A 21,688-nucleotide genomic window follows, 5' to 3' on the forward strand; every position below is an offset into this window, starting at 1 on the left:
AAAAAAAAAAAAAAAAAAAAAAAAAGGCGCAGGGGAGGGGCAGTTAGAGAAGCCCTCCGTCTTACCCGACCACACACAGCGTTCGTAAGGGGGCACAGCACTCAAAACAGGCTCCATGGCTTTCTGTGTCCTTAGGAATCCTGTCCAGCCCATGCGAGAGAGTTTTGCTGTTGTTGCTGTCTTTCTGTTTTTGATGCATTACGAGGTAGCACATGGCATAGGTGTAGCTTCAAAAATTTACCTCCCATGCATAAGGGTCCTGGGTCTCTGGATTCCAGAGGCACAGGTTCCTGGCAACTCCGAATTCCTGAACCTTGGAATTTTGGGTGCAGTGAAATTTGAAAAGATAGAGTCCTTTTTTTCTTTTTCAATCAGTTTCTCAAGGTACACATTTCTGTGGTGACAGGAAGAGTGGGATTCCAGCCTCAGCAACAAAATACCCACGCTCCCCTGGTGAGGCACAGCTGAAGTGACATACCAGGGACACAGTGACAAGTGTCAGGCCGCTGGACAGTAGCATGAGCACGCACTTGTCACCTCTGCGTGTGGCCTGGAGGCGGGGCGGCTGTGTCACCCACAGGCTTCCTTGGGGTGCAGGCTTCTGCATTCCGTTACCCTGAAGGGGAGAAGAATGTGAGGGCAGCGGCCACGCCAACCGCCGTGGGAGGCAGCTCCCCGGGACACTGTCCAGTGTGGAAATGTCACCCCGGGGCCAACATCGGCCCTCCTCCTGGCACTGCTTCCTGCCTCCGGGGCTGAGATGCCTGGGAAGTGTCAGTCCAGAGCTCTGGGCACCCAGAGACTCACTCGGGCTGGCTCTTAGGGGAGGTGGTGCCTGCTGGAGGGACCTGGGAAAGTGACCGAATCACAAAATGTCCTGCCAGAGGGCCGAGGCAGCCACACCCTTGACTCAGAATGAAGTCACCCTTTTGGCTCCAGGAGGGTTCAGGGCTAACCACTGGGCAAGACTCACGTCATGCTGAGACTCTTGTTACCTGCTTCTGTCACTACAGGACTGCTCAGCAAGGGAAATGCATTCTGCTTGTTCTAGAATTACCAGGGCTATTCCAGGCCGTTTCAGACCCATGTTAGCATCACTGGGGAAAAGAGGCGTGAGGACATAGAGGTACATCTTGGGGGAACAGGTGGACTCCTCAACTCTGCCCTGCACCTACTACAAGACTTGGGTGAATTCTGGACCTTCTGAGCCCCAAGACTGCATTGCACTTCATGAAATAATAACTGCTATGCGTGGAACACTTCATGGTGGGGTTAAATATCACCTCAAAAACAACAGCTGTATTCGCTAGATAGTATATATCCTTTGCAGATATTTAAAAATGAGCCACCCAAAATGCCCAAGGTCACTTTGCTAATGAAGATGGTGGCAGTGAGATGCCAGGCACCTGGCCTTCAACTGTGCCATAGGGCAAACTCCTCAAGCTTTGGAATGCTGATATATGGAGCCAGAGAATTCTTGCTGATGGGAAGAATCCTTCCTGGGTGTTGGAGATGTTTAGCTGGAGTGTTTACCCGCCCGTCCAGCTGTGACTGCTAGACACTGACCAAGGCCGAGAGTGGGGAGGGGTTGAAACCACTGCCATTTAGGAACCAGAGATTGGTGATGAATCTGAAGGGATAGAGGTATGAAGATGCCATGCCTGGATTGTGGAGTAGGAACATATTACATAAGTGTCGTTAGCACGATTCGAAAATTGGAGTCTTTATCCTATAACTACAGAGAGAGAGAGAGAGAGAGAGAGAGAGAGAGAGACAGAGAGAGGGAGAGGGAGAGGGAGAGGAGGGAGGGAGAGGGACAGAACAGCAAGAATGGAATGAATATCAAGGACCTATGATTCCAGGATCATAAAAAAATGGAATTACTAAAAATATACAAACTCCGCACTCTTCAGGACTAATTTCCAAGTGTTTTGAGGCCATGAGACTCTGTTTAGTATGTTCAGCCATGCACCCAAAGTCACGAGGCTTACTATACAATGTGGTCCCCGTATCCTCGGGATGGGAAGGGAGAGCTGCTGGCAGGGCAGGGATCATCGTTATGGCACCTGTCAGTGTCAGGCCCAGCCAGAAGCCCTCTGTGGAGGCCTCTGCTTACTCTGCCTTCCAGAGGGGCAGCTGAGGTTCTGGGAGGGCAAGGAGCATGGCCATGTTTGCACAGTCAGTCTGCGACAGGATTTAAATCTAAATCTTTCAAATGATCGTCCTAACTCCTGGGGTCCCCAAAAGGTTAGCCCCCAACTCTTATTTAGAACCCTGTGGATGTAATCAGTCACTTCTTAACACCATGGCCACCCCTGAGTGTTTTCCAACCATGAGAACTTTGCTGGGGTGCCCTGCACACTGACCGGGATGCCTTGGCCTTCATGAAGGCCAGAGAAGTGGGACCAGGATACAGAACCAGACCATTTCATGGGAGGTCAAGCATGTGAGGGAGGCAGAGAGGTGCTGGTAGCAAGGAGGAAGGAGCCCTGGTCCCAGAACATGGTGGATCTTGCTACTATTAGACATGAAAGACCATACTCAGCACTGTACATTTTGGCCAAGTTTTGAAAAATGGAAACTACCAAGGCTAAAAAGGAAGAGATACAGCTGGGAACTCAGACTTGGAAGGAAGAGGAATTACAGGTGTCCAGCAATTCCCTTCTCTTTATAGGAGCGCAAGGGATTGGTGCTGGGGAATGAAGATGGTAACGCAGCTTGTTTTATCCATGTGTTCAGGGGACACTGTCCACAGGGCTCACTGGGAGTGGGATTTCTATGTCATCCTTGTGCACAGAGCCATGGAAAAGAGAAATCTGTCTCCAAACTCACAGGAATTTACTTCTTCTAGTGTGCACACACATAGATGGAAAGGAAAAAGCCTATAAAATGAATCATGTGAATAAGAAATCCAGAAAGACTGTCAGATTGGGAGGGAAAAACGTGGGAGACTGAACCTAAGGGCTGACAGATCTGTGGAGAAAGAACAGGAAAAAAATAAACCTGTTTGGGAAACTGTCAGAAGTTGTTTCACAACATTTTAAAACCAAAGTTGGCTCAAATATAAAAGATTTCTTTTTTCTTGATAAGATCCCCACCCCCAACTATTTCAACAGTGCTAAAATCTTCTTTGCTTTAAGACAGTTCGTGCAGAGTCTGTCTTCTGGAAGGATCCCTATTGAAACCCTTGGAAATCTTGGCAGAGCTTGGATCTGACTCCCCGGTGTTTCACAATGTTCCCTCCTGGAAAACGCATCCCACATTCTTAAAATAGTATCAGGTCTGTGGCTGGTGGTGGATGGGGAGTTGAGTTCACAGCACAAAGGAAGCAGAGGTCTCAGAGAAGGCAGAACTCACTTGGGGTCTGGGTTTCCCCCAAGATGGGGCAGGAAAAGCACAGCAAGAGAGGACACGTCCAACCCTCTGCTTCTCTCTGGCCTCTTGTACCTTGAAGTCTCAGAAGCTTCAAAATTTAAAATGGGGTCTCATCCCAGGGTGTCAAGGAGAGCCCAGTGGAGTCCCAAGAAGGCCTCTCACAGTTGAAGAGAGAGAGCTCCAAAGTCCCACGGCTGTGGAACTGTGATACTGAGCTTGGGATGGAGCTTGGGACCTGCGGTTGGAGGACACACGTCTGTGTCCTGTCTGGTTTCCCTGAGCCTCAGACCCCTCACTGTGGAGTTAGTCCTGTGCCCTGGACTTGGTAGTAAAAGGAAAAAAGCACCCACTAGGAGCTCAGCTATGATTTGTAAAGTTGTTTCTAGCACCCGAGAGGAAATGGTTGGAATATGGTGGGAAAGAGAAAGCATCCCAGTGTGATCCGTGGTGAACTTCTGTGTCCTGCAGGGAGAGCCATGCATTCTGGCCAGTTGTGTGAGCATGGCAGCCACAGAGGGCCTGAGATGTAGGTGTCCCATTGCCCTATTGCTGTTCCCTGAGGGAGGTAGCTCTTTCTGAAACAGATTTATGTGAACTGCAGCATAGAGACACGGAGCAGCCAGACAAAAGCTCCTTCGCCTTCTCTTCCACAACTAGCATTTCTAGATTCTCCTTTCTCTTCCCTCAGAGTCACATCTTTACAGTTACACTTTCACACACATGCACACTTACCCCTTACAGATGCACATACATTTGCACTCACTCATACATTCGCATAATTGCAACACAACTCTCCAGAGCTCAGTTCTTGCAAACCCTCAGTCTCAACCACAGAGCCGGAAATCCTCAGGCCTCCCGATCATCCTTTCTGTTATCTAGATACAGCCCTTGTGGGTGCCTGGTCTGGCTGAAGTCAACGTGGCAGCCTTTCTGGGCCTGAATCTGCCACTAAGTGTCCTCTGGAATCTGCCTAGCTTGACATCAAGGACACTTGAGGCTCTTTCCCTGCCTCCTTCCCGGGCCTCCCACTCTGCAACTCCAACCACACTGATTCCCACCTTGATGTCTCTGAGATGCTTCTCTGTCTCTGCCTTGTGGGCATTCTTCCTTCAGTCACTCAAGAATTGTCCATTACGATGGCTGAGGGACCAGATTCTGAGCTGAGGTACTGGTGGGAAGCGGTAGAGTGTAACTTCCATTCCTGCAGACCAATTCTAATCCCCAAACCTGGCACTTCAGTGATAGCCCTCCACCAGCAGACACATCCAGCCCTATGCTCTTGACCTTGAAGGTATCTCCCAGGTTTGTTCCTCTTTCCAACCCCATCACCACCACCTCTTGCCTGGACCACGACAGTAGGCGCTTAATGGCTTACCCTGCTTCTACGCTTGCTGTACTGTAATCCAATCTCTTCATGGCCATGGCAATTTTTAGAATAAGTCCTTAACTACTGGCACCACCCCAACCATCTGGCGTCAAGCACTCTTGGGTTTCCATAGCTCTGGCGTCAAATACCAAGACAACTGCCTACTTTGGCAGCCTGGCTCACACCATGTACCATTTTTCTCCATAGCATTTTTGGGTCCCCCAGATCCACTCTTTTTGTTACCCCAGGGCCTTTTTGCAGCTAAGTCTGCTGCCCTATCTCTCTGCTGCTAGCTCTTGCTTTATCTCAGCTCTCGGCTTCATTATTACTTTTGCGGTGAAGCTTTCCCACATCTCTGCCATGTCTGTAAATCCATCCATCCCTATAGGCATCCCAGTGGCACCTATGTCCCAGGCCACACAGCGGTGTTCTTGGGCCCTCGACACTCTTGCATTTCTGAGTGTCTCCCTTCATTACAAACTACTGAAATTATATTTGACATTTGGGCAAAGGCAAATACAATCCAGCTGGTGTTCACTATTGACTGCATTATCATTTACATTTTACTCTAGGTTTAAAAGAAGTCGAAGCAAAATGTTTTCCTGGGCCCCCAAAAGTCTGCTGGGCTTGATGTCTCCTGTTGCTGATGGGGTGTCTCCCCAAGGCCTCACAGGGTCAATCCTACATCCCACTCAGCATCCAGAAGGGTTAACAGTTACTGGTGTTTATAGTTACTATTTCCCTAATGCGTATCAGCCTGCCTCTGAGCTCCACGGGAGTGGAAGCCACCACATCCGTCTTCCTCACCTCCACATTTCCAGCAGCTGGCCAGGGCAGGTGCCACTGGGGTGAGTGCTCAGGCAGTGGCAGCTGCATAAACCAGGGATGAACTGGACTCCTCTCCCATTTGCCAAGCATGACAGGGCAGAGGGAGCTCTCAGCATTCCTTCTTGCCAGTGGCTAGTGTTAGAGATGGTGTAGGCTCCAGCGCACAAGGAATGATGGGTGGTCCCCTCTTCTAGGCTCTGCTGGTCTCAGCAGGCATCAGCTAGCCGGTGGCTCACTTGGAACTGAGGCCACAGAGCAGGACACTCAGTCCAAGGATAGACCAGCCAGCATGGCTCCTGGGTACCATATGAAGGTACCCACATGGCCAATTGGTGGACATGGTCACCTTGCTACCAGTAGTACCTGGCAGGTATATGGCAGGAATTAGGGGCAGCATGGGGCAGAGCTCCCTCCCATGCCACCGCTGGTCTGCAGAGGAAGGAGCTGCAGGGGCAGGGGCTTCTCCCTGACAGGAAGTTGCTTGCTTTCCAAAGGCACTGCAGTGGAAGCTTCTGGAAGAGACAGAGCTGCTGCCCACTTCAGCTGCACAGTGGCAATTGCCAGGGTCAGCCCACATCCTCAAAGGCCATTGTCCCAGGCACATCAGCCTGACTCTAAGTGATGAGCACAGGACAGGCACCTGGACCCTTGACCCCTTGCTGCTTTCTGATCCCCCAGCTGAGTTTATTTTTAATTTTGATGACTTGCATTTGGGATAAGGCAGCCTGGTAGAGCTATATGATCCCCTTGGCTGCAATGATCCTGGCCAAGACCACCTTGGAGGAGTGTGAAGCCCATACCACTGCTGCTCATGAAATGCGGACAAGTCACAGCATCTTCCTGTAAGGGGGAGAGATCATGCAGAGGGAGGCTGCACACAGAGAGGCATGGCCTACCGTGGCCAAGTGCATTGGCTTTGTCACAAAACCTGAATATCTGTCCAACTAGAAAGGCCACATCTGCCATTGGATTTTGCTCAGATTCTTGCTCTGCAGCCCATTTCTAGGGCATCCAAGTTTTACGTGGGCCAAAAGTGGTCACGGGTCTGGCTGCTGCAGGAAAGATGAGCTCGGGTTCCTCTGATGTGAGGGGATTTTCCTGGCAGGAACAGTTTGTGCCATGGTGGGCTACAGTCCAGGCCACCTCCCGCTGCCAAGAAGAGCATGGGCTTAGAGTGCTGGAAGCAACCTCGGCCTCAGTATAAAGAGTGCATGTTTCAGAGACGTCCAGGTAAGGGAGGACAGAAGCAGGAGAGGAGCTGGGCATGGGCCCCTAATGAGTCCCTGTGAGCAAGCAAAGAGGGATTTAGACACCTGCAGCCCAGTGTAAGTTTGTGACTGTCACATGCCTCAGAGCCCCCAGTCCTTCTCCCTCAATGTATCATCCTGTCTCCCCCGCCCTTTTTCTCTCTCTCAGAAATGGAGAGCCAAGAGGCTTTTTTCTAGGCTATCACTGTTTTTCCTAAGCCAAGTCATCTTGGTGCTACAAGCAGATCTACCTTCATGTGAGATCCCCAGCAGGGATGGTGATGCATTTTAGTAGCTTTTGGCTAGTAGTGTCCTAATAGGAAATGCGGGCACATCAAGAAGTTTCTCTGATAGGACACTAACATTTGAGGACTACTCCTTGTTGAAGAATCTTCTAGAAGAGAGGAGAGCTTAGTATATTGTCCTCTAAGTTGATCAAGTCATCCACTTAGCCACATTAAGTGAATATTACCATGAAATACTAGGGGATGGACTGGGCCAGATGACAAAATCAGCCACAATTCCTGTCCCAGGTGTCTTCCGAGCCAAGAAGGAAAATCCAGACAATTAAGTAATCCCCCAAATCAGCCCCTCCTTTCTCCTGGGATGAGCCCTACAGAGAAGGACCACACCCACCCCCAGGTAAGCAGATCTCATTTTATATCTTCAAGGGGACTTTGGCCTCCAAGAGAGATCTCTAAGAGGTAGGTGACAGTGATGGTGGTAGATCCACAACTGTTTCACATGTAGGGCAACTGGAGAGTAGATGCATCTTAGCTGCAGAGGAGAAGCTGGTGGTAGGCCAGCTCACTATGGTCCAACATGGAAGTGGCACTACTCTTGGGGGAGCATTATGGGGCCTGGTCAGTGTTCTGGGATGGTGCTATTCAGGGTAGGACCAGAAGGACCAGCATGGAGCAGTTTGTGGAAGGGGTAGGGGTGGCTTTCGGACTCATGTAAGGGAGGGTTTCCTTACTTCTGGGTCGTTACCTCAGGACCCAGCTGGCTGCAAATAGAAGACAGGTCTCATTTTACTTCTATCTGCATCAGCCCCATGGTCCCCATGTTTGTGATTAGCTCTAATGAGGACAGCCATGTTTTTTCTATTGTTCACCTTATATTCTTGAAAGCCTTCCCCTCTTTCTGCCTTGTGTATCTCGCATCTGGAGTCTCCTACATGTCCTGGTTCCTCTGGGATTTATTTAGGATGTGGTAGTGCACAAAAGCATGAACTTCAGAGTAAGACAAACATGAGCTCCAGTTGCAACCTCACCATTCAGAAGCCGCAGGGCTTCTTGCCATAGCCTCTTCAGACTCACTGTTAGTATTGCTCTGAGGCATCATGTGAGATCGTGGGTGCATATACACAGCTCAGGGAAAATGCTTTCACTTTTCCAGAAAGGAAATGGGCCATTTTAATTGAATTCTTTTACTTTAGAGCCAAAAGTTTGGGAGCCAAGCAGCATCAACCTGTGGAAGATCAAAGTTGGGCTAGTTTTGTCTCCTCTGCCTACTCTGAAAGTTCTGTGGGGTGTTTGCATCAAGTCTAAGAGGAAAGGCAAGACTCCTCTTTAGTAGGCATGGGTCCTACAAATAGGGTCAGAGCTGAGCCTACAGGGATAATTTAGAACACCCACTACCCTTTGATGACTAGAGTGCTGGAGTTGTGCATGCCAGGGCAGCTGATGGAGATAATCTCTTCCTAACTCTACGCAGTGACTTCATATCAGGAGCTGAAAATCAGCCACAGTGAAACATTTACACCATGAAATTGGCAAACACTACCAATCAAGACTCTCCACTCCTGGAAAGCTGGTTAGTAATCCTATTCCAGCAGACCATTGCCCTCAACAGCAGAAAAAGGAAGGCCTAAGCCCTTGAACCACTTTAAAAAATTGCTGCGTTCCCTGGGGAAAGGAACCAGGAGCTCAGATCAGCACCAAACCCTGAGAAGCTTCCTCTGCCTTGAGCTAATCTCCAGAGAGAAGTTGCCTGGAGAAGTTTGCAACAAAGGATTAGCTTCCCTCTATCTTGTCCCTGCCTTAGAAGAGCAGAAAGTCCCTGGCTGGGCTGTCACTTAGTCTTTCTCTACCAGCTCACCCACTAAGAGGCCTCACAGCTGCTCCTTTGGCTGTAGCCAGGAAGGATGCTGGCCTCATGATGGCTGGAGATGAGCAGTATCTGTGAAGCCAGGCGCCAGGGATTGCACCTCTTAATAATTTACTCTTCCCTTATAGGGGCTGGAGAAGGCTGAGGCACAGTGTTGAAGTTTGATTAGTAATAAGAACATAGCAGCTTCACCTCTAACATTTAGCACTCTTCCCCAGATCGAATTACTGATCTCTATCTGAGTGAACCAAGCAGCTTGCTGCCTGGGAACATTACACTCTCTAAAAGCTGTCAATCTCTGTCACTATCTTTGCACAATGGAGCCCATAGCTATTTTTAAAGGACTGTGTCACCTTTCAAGAGAAATTGTGTCTGCACAGAAGATTGATTTTTTGTGGCTGTTTTATACACAGATTTGGTGGTCTTTTAACTTCTAAGGTGAAGTTGGGTGTTCAATAAGCTACCAACCCACATTGTTTTGATTTTTACTTTTGGGAGACTATGAAGGAATTGAGGAAATTAAGATAAATGCCAAATATCCAAGTTCCCACAGAAAGCCGTGCTGTGCATAAGAAGGAAAAGAATGGGACAGAAAGGACACCTGTCCTGCAACTATGGAGTGTCGAGCACTTGACCAAAAATAATTACAATTCTGCTTAGTCTTTTCCAAAGTTCTGTAAGACGCGAGCTGCTAACCTCATTTACAGTTGATTTTGAGTAGCGTGGTAGACTCTGGAATTAAACTCCCTAGCTTTATTATTTCGGCTTCACCTAGTGGCCTCTTCCTAGCAGTGACTTTGTGCCTCTGTTTATTCACCTTTAAAATGGTGCCATCAGCATTGCTTGCCTCATCACAAGGTCACCATGAGAAACAAAAAGTTAATCCAATTAAATGTTTAGATAAGTGCTTTGAACATAGCGAATGGCCCATTAGGTATTAGTTTTTGGTTTGTATGTATGCTTCAGAAGGTCAGGTCTCCTAATTACAACTTCTTGGGCATTTTACTAACACATTGCTTTTACTGAACTGTAGAAATGTCATGTAGAAATTCTCTTCTTCTCAGAGGGAGAAAGTGCTTGCTATGAAATCGGAGGATTTCATTGTTGGTGATGATGAGCAGGTTGCACTGAGATCCCTCATGTCAAGGGTTTGATGCAGCAACCTGGGGTGTGGGAAGTTCTTAGCACAACGCAGGGAAACTATTTCGTAGTCAGCATTAGAAACATATGTCATTGTCTCAAGAGGAAAATGAGCCTTGCAAAGTTTTGAAAGAATGAATGGGCGTGGGATAGGACGAAGCTAAACCGAACCTTTGGAGTGTTTGTCAAAGGAGGAAGAAGACAGTGGAAACCATCGATAGAACACTAGATTGGGTGCCCATCATGTTCTCCTCCTTGGAAGAAGTGCAATTCCAAGTTGAGAGGGCAAACTGTGGCTGTGGCTCACACAGGTGGGTATGGGCTCAAGCAGACATGTTGCTCTTGCCAAAGTGGTCTGTGGAGGATTGTGTGCTTATGCTTTAAGTCAAAACCAAATGTATATCACATACGGATGCATTGGTGATTGTGAGTCCCATTACTTATATGATTAGCTGTCCAATTGCTAATGCTGTGAGCTTGCCCAAGGGACTGAAGTTCACCTGCAAACTGATTCCTTCTCCAGAAGCTGCCCCACATCATCAATTAGCATCCTTCTTAGTTTCTTAAAAAAAAAAGAGAGAGAATATGCAAGAAAGAAGAGGGCCACAATTATCTATTAAGCTCCTGACTCAAATACTAGGGGTCCAAAGATGATCCAGAGGCAAAGTGTGGGAGGTTCCCCCCTTGAGGATAGGGAGGAGATGCATCAACATAATTACAGCATACATGAGATTGGTGTCACTAAAGTTTATGAAAATGTAAAGGAAGGAATGGTTAATTTGCTCAGAGTCACTGGAGCCAGAGTTAGGAGATTTGAAACAGACTGTAAAGTGTGCTGAGGTTCATTAGATAGAAGGGCATCTCTGCAAGGAAGAGAAAGAATAAATACTGGGAGGATAAAGAGTACAATCGATAGGCTGCGTGTCATTGTGTTAGTTCAGGATAAGGACTATTGGTTTGGAGGACACTGGAGAAGTTGAGGGATAGGGATGGGAAGGTGGTGAAAGGAAATCCTGTGAAGTACTAAGGCTTTAATTGAAAGTTTCTACATTCTGGAGGAGGGAGCCCTGGGCAAAGCAAAGCACAGTAGTCCTGTGTGGGATTTGAACTTTAAAGAACAGATCCAGGTGTGTGGAGAATTATCTGGGGAATGGACCTCAAGAAGAACAAACTAGTGACGTAGACAAGAGGGACAGGGGATGGAATGGTAGTTGTGGCTCCTGGATGGTAACAGTAGGGTGCTGATGGGTTACTTCTTGGCCACAATCTCTGGCTCTTGATGACTGCTTAGAGGGAGATACGCAGTGGCCCGGGTGCCAGGCAGTGGGTGGCAATGCCATGCACAGGAATCTGGACTGTGAGAGGAAAAGTTGGCCTCAGAGAAGGATAAAAGAGTTTGCTTTTGAATCTTTTGGGAGCATGAAGCCGTGCACACAGATCGAACATGTCACACAGAGTCCCTAATGGAGGATACTGTTTCCAAGCAATATATTATTTAGAAAATTTCCTGTGGTCCACATCGAACAGCTCCAAGGGATCATGTTTGAAAATCTACATGTATAATGTAGTCATTTTGATGTAATTACCTACAAAGAAAATCCTTAACCAGGGGTCCCACACTCGTAGTATCTTCCTTTGCTAATGTTTGAGAGCTCAAACCCTTGCATATGTAGAATAAAAGAGCAAACCCTTTAAAATCTTCTGCATGTACACTCATTCAAAGATAAACATAGGCACATTAAAAGTTTAATGAGTTGATGTGAGCATTCAGTGATATAACACCAGACCGCAAGTGATTCTGAGTTCCACTGATGGGATGCGGGGGAAAATATTTACAAGTTATTTGCAGAAGCAAGAAAAAAAGAAGATATTTGACTGGTGAATAAGGAAGCTCCTAGTTAGAGGTTAGCTGATGCTTTCTGATTGGTCAGATCTCTAGTTAGAGTTTAATGGCCTGAGGTTAATTGCTTCTGACTGGCTATGCTTTAATTTCATTCTCCTCTTTACATTGAGTTGGATTTGGTTTTGCTTTTGTATGAACCCAAGGCACTGGAGCTGTTCTAAAGGCTCCCCATGAATCATCTTAATACACTGTTGGGCTCAATGTTAAGTGTCCTTTCTCTGGTGAGTCTGCCCAATTATTTTCCCATCCTCTGATTAGGTAACATTTCCTATTCTATCTTCACAGCTACGCATTCTTTGTAGCATTTTCAGTAGCTGAATTTTCACATTTGTCTGTGTGTTTTCTTTTGTCATGGCTGGGTCCCCCACTAGCAAATGAATACAGGGATAAATGGGCTGAGGTTCTGGACTGCCTGGGACAGAGATGGAGCTCAGTAAGGATGAGTTAAACACACAAATGCTTCCTGGGGGAGAGCTGCTTTATACTCGGTGACTGGGAGCCCTAGTTTTTCTGTTAGACATATTATAGGTTCTGTGATTCTCTTGCAGATTTTGTTTGTTTGGAATCCCTGTGTCCTGGTCTTAGCTGAGCTCATCCACATGTCTGTGGATTGGCTGGAAGCTGGCTGATGTAGGCTGGATTGGTTCGAACCAAAACATTTTGATTTCCTCATCTTCCAAATGATACTACAATACCCAGAGGACAATTATCTCCATAGGGAGAAGTTTCCTAGAACCATGAAACTTTTAACAAGGTACGTGTTCTTTCAATTATTTAACATATACCGTTTGTGGCTAGTGATACTAAAGCAATGCTTTTCCAGACCATGTGTGGACTAAGGCTAAGAACTCACTGCAATGAGGCAATCTGTCCCGTTTGGAATTAACGACTCCTTTGTCAGGAAAGCCCGATCTACTCTTTCAAGTCAGTGCTTTCATTGGGTATACTCTGGCAAACAAGTGTTTAATTTTGAGACTGCCTCCTTATCTTTATTTCTGTATAAAAACCATATAAGATTCTCTTGTATTTTCCTTCAGGGAAATGAATATTTGCTTTATTATTTCTAAGAGCACCCCTACTGTATCAGCTGCCTTTCTGGGGTAGCAAAGATTCCCTGAACCTGGGAACAGCGTCAAGGTGTTCAAACTATAAAGAAGGAAAAAATGCCAAGTGCGTTCAACTGGGAGAGATTCAGCCTTTATAATGTGACTGTGGGGCGGACACTTGTGGTACTGAATATCTTTTGGAAATTTATGTAAGCACACATGCAGAGCTTGCCACCTAACAGATAGAGGGCAGATCGTCTGTGTTCAATTTTCTAGATGACGCCTTACTTGCTTTGCTAAACTTGAACAGACCACAAAATCTTTCTAAGGCTCAGTTTCACCTGCAGGAAAAGTGTTTTATTACTACATATTCCTACTGCCACTACTATAAAGAGTCCTTGATTAGGGATTTTCACAGATGCTGGAGTCTGCCTGTCCTCAGTGGTGAGATTATACCTTCACCTTTCCCAAAGTCAGAGATAGTTATGTGACTTGCTGTGATTGAAGAGATTAGTGCAGGGAGGAGCGTTGCTTTCTTCTGGAAGCCATCGAGAGTCAGGAGGCAATTTTTCATGCCCTCCTTCTCTTTCCCATAAGAACTAGTAACTTCGAGTTGGAGCTTCTCTGTCAGCCTGGGCCCTGGAGAGTGAAAGATGTGAAAGCTGAACCATGGCAGATAGCAGCATGAGCAAAAACCAGGTCCATGTTCATTTAAGCTATTGATGATTAGGAGGTGCTTGTTAGTGAAGCATAGCCTGACCTATACAGACTGTCAGAGAGTTCTGAGATCATGTATTGCAGCACCTTGCATGTGGTAAGTACTCCATAAATACTTGTCATTGTCATCATCGCTCATACAAAATGCTAAAAACCTCAAGAGCTCCTTTTCCACCTCTAACAAATAATGAATTCTCCCCAGTTAATTACAGTCATTTCTTTCCCCCTGTGCTTTGATTCTCCCCTAAAGCACAAAGATCACCCATGTAGTGTTCAGATCTAACACACTTCAAGTTTCGCTTCTACCTGAGACAGTTCTCTTTCTGTCGGTCCTGTGGGTGCTTGACCATGCTGAGCACCCAGTTTCCTGAGGATTCCACCTGCTCAAGTGATGCCTGGGTATTGGTCGATCAGGCCTTGTCTCAGGGTAGCTTTAGTTGAAACTGCTGAGGAGGCCCTGCCTTCTTTGCCTCGGGAAACCTCAGCCACCACCTGCAAGGCTGGGGAGGCAACAAAGCTGAGTGACACAGATGCAGGCTGCTTGTCTCTGACCAGAACAGGTCCAGTGGGTCTTACTTTGAAGCTGCACCCAGGCCCCAGAAGTCTCATTGTATCTCCAAAGTGCTGATATTAAAAGAGGTAAGAACTGATACTTCTGCCTATGAGGACATCTGAGATGGAGAGGAACTAGCATCCGTGAGGCCAGTTACATCATCACCCTAAGGGGAGAGGGGAGGAGGGCTTCCATCTGGGAAGCCCCAGCTCTGTGTGATGGGACACAACTGCTAGCCACCATTGCTGTGTATGTGAACTCACTGTCTCCTCACGCAGACCCTGCTCAAGGTGTGTTACACCATCACAACCTTTTTAGAAATAAGAAAGTAGGGCGCTCAGTCCGAGGCCTCCTGGCGCTGTGATCAGCAGGGCTAGGAGTCCGGCTTAGCTTTGCCAACCTCAGAAGCGTTTCTGTCTACTATGTCAAACTTTGGCTGCAGTGGTTATCTGGAGAGCTGTAGATTTGGAAACAATCATCTGTCCCCTCTGCAAGGGATTCTTATTCAGGAGATCTGTAGCAGGGCTAGAAATCCAAGGTTGTAGCTGGCTCCAATGGTCACTTTTATAGCCTGGGAGACTAGGAACTACTGTACTTCGGGGAAGGCGTCATGAGAGAGCATTCTATGCAGAATCGTACGGGTGGTTTAGCACTCTGCTGTCACTGCCTTGGAATTCTTGATAATTTTGCCTTCACATTTTTTTCCATAAGTAAAGTCTGCTGAGACCATGGAGCATGTGAAAGAGCAAAGAAGATACATAAAGTGTGTGTGTGTGTGGGGGGTGAATTGCCGATCCTTGCTGCCTTGTTGCTGTAGCTCATTTTCAGTGTTCCATGCACAGGGGTGTCCAGTGCGCCCATAGCACCAGGAATCTAGCAAGACTCAAAGCAAGTAGCAGAGAAGTGTGTTTTGCCCACAGCTGAGTCAGCAGGGGTACGGACAGTGCTGGGAGCAGTGCTTTGGTTTCCATTCTGACCAGGACTTGCTCTGGGCCCAGAAGGAAGACAGTGATGTTCTAAGGAGCAGGAGTGACCAAGAAAAGGGCCAGGGATTGGCCTCAGTGGTTCTGCCACCTGCTTTGCAAGCGCAAGGGCCTGAGTTTGATACCCGATACAAAAAAGGAGGGACCAAGAAGGAGCACATATGTGTAGCAGGAAGGGGCACACAGCAGCAGAGTTTGTGGTGTAGCTTCTCCATTACCCCTCGGAAAATGTCATGCCTATCCCTGAATGACCTTTGGCAGATGAATTGTGTAATTTTGTCAAAATCCCATGATTTAAATGCTCTCACATGTGTGTTTAAAAGTGATCAACATTCTCATTTTCCACTGGGTCTAACAAACTACAGAGCCTGCCTTGCTGGTCAAAGAATTCAGATGATCACTTTATGTTTCCGTTTCTTTCTTTTTCTTTTTTCTTTTTTTTTCCTTGGGAAGAAGAGGATGCGTCGGGAGCACAGTAAATGTTTGGCTGAGCTGCTTTTATGGGATTGCAGTCAGGACCTCTACAGATCAGATAAGTGGCTTGGGGAGCAAAGGACTCGTAAGGAGTGGGCAATAGCCCACTTCCTGCACAGCCAAATCCCACTGGATGCAGCTCCACACCTGCTTTCTTAAATGCCAAGAGAAAGAAAAATGTACCATAAAGGAGGTTTCGGGCACCTCATGCTCAGCTCTCTGTGGATACCCAGTTTCCATGAAGGAAGAAGGAGAACATCAGGGCAAAAATAATCCTCCTGAAAGAAGATCAAAACAAGAGACTACTTGGTCCCACGGGAGGAGCACAGGCTCTGTGACCAGATGTTTGTGCCTTGAGTCCAGGCCAGCCACTCAGCTGTCTGTGCCCTGGAAAAGGGCTCAGTGATGTCTCTGAACTCCAAAGGATGGGAAAAAAATGATTTCACTCGCTGTCTGGTATCACAGGGTAAAGTCTACCCTCTCTTCTGGTCCAGTGAATTTTTTCTCTATGGCTAACCAAGAAAAAGAGTTACTGCTTTTCACCTGCTAAAATATTATATGGCACAAAACAAAAAATGAAAGAAAAGAGCAGAGGAAAGGAAACAGTGAAAGGGAAAGAAGGAATATAAAAGGAAAGCAGGAGGAAAAAGAAGGAAGGTAAACCTTTGTTTCAAAAGTGCCAAGTATTTGAATAAAAATCTTATTGCTGATATTTAAGAACAGGAGAAACTTGATTTATGTCAACGATGTCAGTTTTCCTCTCAGCAAGAGTATCAGACTGTTTTATACAGACGAGGTTCAGGCTAGCAGGAATTCTCTATTTATTGTTATAGAAAGAAAACCACCAGAGTCTCAGAATTCCTTTCTTAGCTACCTATCAGTCACATCACCTGGTGTGGTGGTGTGGTGACCCCGTGTGTGAAACAGGGGTGCTTAGGGGACCCTTCTCGGAGAGGGGATGTACAGACTGTAATATACCCTGTGTATTCTGAAGAGCCAAGGGGTCTGAGCAATATCTTCATGTTGTCACCCCCACCCCCAGGAAAGAGGCTGGAGAGGGCACGGTTTACAAGGTCTGTGTGTGCACTGGGCAACACTGCCTCCGACCCCTGGGTCCTCGGACTGCATGCAGAAGATCCAGTGGGGAACCACTCCCCTCTGCATCACAGCCTCCTTGACTTGATGGAAAGGTAACCTTCTGTAGGTCTGTGTGCCCTGGAAGTACCAACACCCTTCTGCCACAGCGCTGCCGGCTGTCAATCACAATCCCTCCCCAGAAGCCAGGTAGCATCAGGAACACCCAGGGCTCTCCCTCACTCCAGGGAGCAAATCTTTGCTGCAGGCAAAAAGCCTTGAAAACCCTACCTCCTCCTGCCAAGGCCACCAAGGGCTCAATCCACATGGACTCAACTTTTCCTCTGTCTATGATGCACTCAAAGGACTCCAGGATGCAGAGCAGTGCCATTCAGAAGAACTCTTGGTTATGAGGGACGTATTCTCCACCTATACCATCCACAATGCAAGCCATGGTGCCTACTGAGCACTGAAACATGGATGCTATGACCAAGGAACTGCATGTTTGATTCCATCTCATTTTAATAATTAATTTGCAAGTAAATAGTCACACAATGCCCTTCACGCCTTCATTCTTGACCAGCACAGATCCAGTGAATGCAGAAAACTGGGTACACGGTAGGATCCAATAATCCCACACTTTGGTCCTTCCCTTGTCCCACTTTTGCAAGGCTTTTGTAGACCCAGATGCTTCTTAGAGTCCTTCAGCTCTCCTAGGATTTACTAAAGCCTAAATGCTTTCAGAGAAGAGAAATACTCTACCAGACACTATAGCAGGCCAGCTGTGATGTCCTGTGTCATCGTGTGGTTCATTTGTCCAATGAGAGAAAAGGGCAGAAAGGTCTGGGCTGAGTGGCTCCTTGCAGGCCTGCTCGGGGCTAGAGCTTCCCAGTATGCAAGCTACTCCCTGAGCTCCTCAGAGGCAGCACAGCAGCACCTTTGGCTCCAGAAGAAGCTTCAGGATCCCCCAGACTGGGAGTCAGCTGGTTTCCATCTTGTCTGGAGCATTCTCTTCAAATCTGGCTGAAGCTCCTTTCATAACAGCTCCTGAATGGGCTACAGCCCAACTCTGGGGGCTCCAGAGTTTGTCTGTTTAGAAGCATTGGCTGGGAAGACAATGTCAGGAGTTAGGAGCAGAGGGTGGACTAATTTTGAACAATCAAGACCAAACCCAAGGCCTTTACTGGAACTCCACTTCAGCAACGAGGGTTGTGTATTAAGGAGTGATCTATCTCACTACATGATTTTCACACTTGACTATGGGAACGGTGATCCTGATCAGTTTCTACCAAGAAGACACAGAATTATTTGTGCAGCAGACACATTACTGGAAGCATGATGAACATTTTTCTCAGAATAAATGCCAGTCTCCTTCTAAATGGCCTCAAAGGCCTCACCAGCAGGGCCTTGGCCAGCCTCTGGCCTCACGTTCTTCTCTCTTTTTACTCTGCTCACTGTAGCCACATGGCTAGTGTGTTTCTGGGTCATGTGGCATAACTCCTACCTCAGGACCTTTACACGTACTTCCCCTCTGATTTCCACTCTTTGTATCTTCAGCCTTTGCTCCAATACCAGCTTCCCAGTCAAGCTTTCCTAAACTACCCCTACGAGCTGAAAATTGGAACTTCCCTCAAGTACCTTCTCATCTCCCTTTTCTGATCACAGTTCTCTATCTCAGGTCTCACTGTTTCATTTGTGGGTGGCCCTGAGGATTCAACCCAGAGCCTTCACACTAAGCTACATCCCCAGCATGGAGACATATATATTGAGATAGCACCTCATTAAGTCACTAAGTCACTCAGCCTGGGCTTATACTCATGATCTTCCTTTCCTACCTCAGCCTCCTAGAGTGCTCGGATTATAGGCTTGTGCGCTAGCACATCTGGCTCATGCCTTACTTTTTAATACAACATAGAGTTTTGTCCATTTATCTCTTCCTAGTAGAAAACAGGCTCCATGAGGGTCAGAGTTAGGGACTGTGTCCCCTTCTGCATCTGGTATGGTGGTCATGTGGCAGCACTCAAGAAACATTTGTTGAGTGAACGGATTATCTCCCCTTTAATCTGCACTATCAGCTCATCACAGCCAGCTTCACAAATGAGGGAAGCGAAGTTCTGCAGCAGGTAAGTACGAGAGATGCTTTCATGAATGCATCCAGCCAGCACTGTTTGAAGGCTCACCGTGTCCTTGGAGAGGGTTAATGACTAGACAAGACCTTGAGTAGGGGACTTGTGTTCTTGTGACTCCCGTGACTTCCAGGTGTGTGATTCTAGCCTGTTTCACCCCATGTCCAACCAGCATGATTACTTCCCAGAAAAACTAATTCTGCTCTTCTCTTTGAAGACAGGAAGTGCTCTGATTCACAAGTCCTAAGTAGATGTGTTGCCATGATGCTTAGCCCACTGATGTGCTTGCACTTATTTCCTTTTCTTTATTTTTTCCAACATTAACCTCAGGGATCATGACACCAAGACTCAGGGATCATGACACCGAGACTTAAGAGTTTGTGTAGCTGGAAGCAAGCTAGGGGAGACTGGAGCACGGCTTCTCCATGGCATTTGGAAAAATGGTGCAAAAGCAGCCCAGAGTCCATGGCTCGAAGGCAAACTGACCCTCCTCAGGGCTGCAAGGGCTCTGCGTTTGGCTTGCAGTGGTGTCCTGGCTCATCTCAAATCATGAAAACTTTGGAAAGAGCAGATTGCAGTGATCTGAGGGGTGGCTCCAGTGAAGCAATAACTTGAAAGGAAACTGAAATTCAACAAACAGCAGCCCTGCAAGTCCTCAGAGATGGACTCCCCCACCAGCAACCTTCTGCAACTCTTCTCCTATTGGCATTCTCTGGAAATGGCTGGGGGTGACTCAACGGAGGGCCCAAAATAAAGCGTTGTTAAGAGGAGCTTGACTCACCCACACGACTCGTTACTGGGTCAACCCAAGGAGGCAGAGCTTGTCGCTTCTCGAAAGTTTCCTTCCCTGGGGGCCACCTGGCAAAGGCGTATTTGGAAAGTTTCTGTGGGGGGAAAGGAGTGGGGTCAGGTGGGGAAATGACACTGATTGGTGGTTGACTTTGGCATCCTTTCTCTTTGGTCTGAGATTAGAGATTATCTGCCGACAGTCATAGCGAGCCAGCAGGGACAAGGAGCAAGCTGGTGTCATGAACTGAGAGCTCCTCCGACATTTCCCCAACATGGAGCACGCTGCACGCGGAGAGGTGCTTTGGCTCTGAGATCTCTGAATATACAGCAGTCCTCACTGCAGTTCAGCCTGCTGTGATTTCAGCTCACAGACAGGCAGGAAGATGGTTCTTTCAAGGATGTACATCCACCCTCCCTGGAAAGTAGATTTCTAAGCAGCAGAGCTGAAGTGGTGCTGGGGTGGCGTCGGGGTAGGGAAAGGCACCTGCCCATGACCTCAGGGTCGAGGGTCACCCTTCATTCCTCTCATTTGGCCATCTACCATCAGGGACTTCTAGGTTTTGTTTTTGTTTCTTTCCAAAGCAAATATCAGATCCACTTCTTTCTCCATCACTGTTGTTAGCCCTCACCCTCTTGCCTGAGTAACCTCCAGAATGGATCTCCCCATATTTGCCTTCCCCAGCCTCACTCACCATAATTCACTCTCTACAGATCAGCCTCAGTGATCTTCCTCCAGCATGTTCACCCCTTCAAAGGTGTCCCATGCATTCTGGGTAACAGTTGCTGTGGAACAAGCGCTCTCCAAACTGGGTGACATAAAACAACTGGTATTTTATTCCAGATCCCAGTTTGTGGGTCAGGAACACAGACAAGGCCCTGCTGACTGGGTTTCCTGTTTCACACAGTATTGGCTGAGGTCACTCAGCATCTGAGCTGAGAATCCTGCCTTGCATTGGAGCCTGATTTGGAGAATCCAGGATTACTTCACTCATAGGTTTTGGTGGTTCATTGGAGGTGACAGAATTGTTGACCAGAGAGCCTGTGTCACCTCTCTAGCATGGAGTCCTCAAGATAGTTGGGTTTCTTAACAGCAGCTTAGGGCCTCCAGAAGGAGTGTTTCGAAACAAGAAGTGGAAGTTGACCCTTTCTTGAGATCAAGTAGAAAACCAGCATAGCATCAGCTCCACCATATTATATTGGCCAAATGAGTCCCAGAGCCTCTCGGATTCAAGGGTAGATGCCGCCTCTGGATGGGAAGAATGCACACCTCTCCTTCCTTTTGCCACACTCCAGCGCTCAGAAAGACATCACTTTTCTGGCTGACCCACAAGACCCTGATGACCCAGTTGCCAACTACCCCTGCCACGTTCTTCCTCTCACATCACCCTTAAACCACAATGGGCTCCTTCCTGTTCAACAAACACACCAAGCCTTCCACTCTCAACCTCAGAAACTTCGCACCTGCTGCTCCTTCTGTCTGAAATGTCTTCCCCTCAGCCTTCCCGTGGCTGGCTCTTCCTCATCCCTCAGGTTTCAGTTCATGTCTCTGCCTTGTGCTGAGACCCCTCCTGTAGCATATTCTTCCAGCAAACCCCTGTGAGCAGCGCATCAGTGGGCAGTCTAGAATATTCTGGCCTCTCCGTAGAGACTGAAAGTAAGAACCGGTACTTAGCCCTTGCAGGTAAGACTCATACTGTTGTTGGATGGGATGAGTCTCAACTTCGCCTGTGGGTAGTTGTTAGCACCCCAAGCCTCACTGTTTTTCATCCATTAAGCAAGGATAAATGACATTCACTTAAGAGTGTTGCCATAAAAAATAAAATGAGGCTGCACACATGAAAGCACCTTGCAGAGACACTGGACATGGTAGAGTTTCCATAAATATTACTTAAAAGACAGAACAATCTTCTCCCTCCCCTGTAGGCAAGACTGGTTTCAGTCTATAATTTCCGTGTTAC

This window comes from Fukomys damarensis, unplaced genomic scaffold (assembly GCF_012274545.1).
Source record: "Fukomys damarensis isolate Sample0158 unplaced genomic scaffold, DMR_v1.0_HiC HiC_scaffold_32, whole genome shotgun sequence".
Lineage (NCBI taxonomy): Eukaryota > Metazoa > Chordata > Mammalia > Rodentia > Bathyergidae > Fukomys > Fukomys damarensis.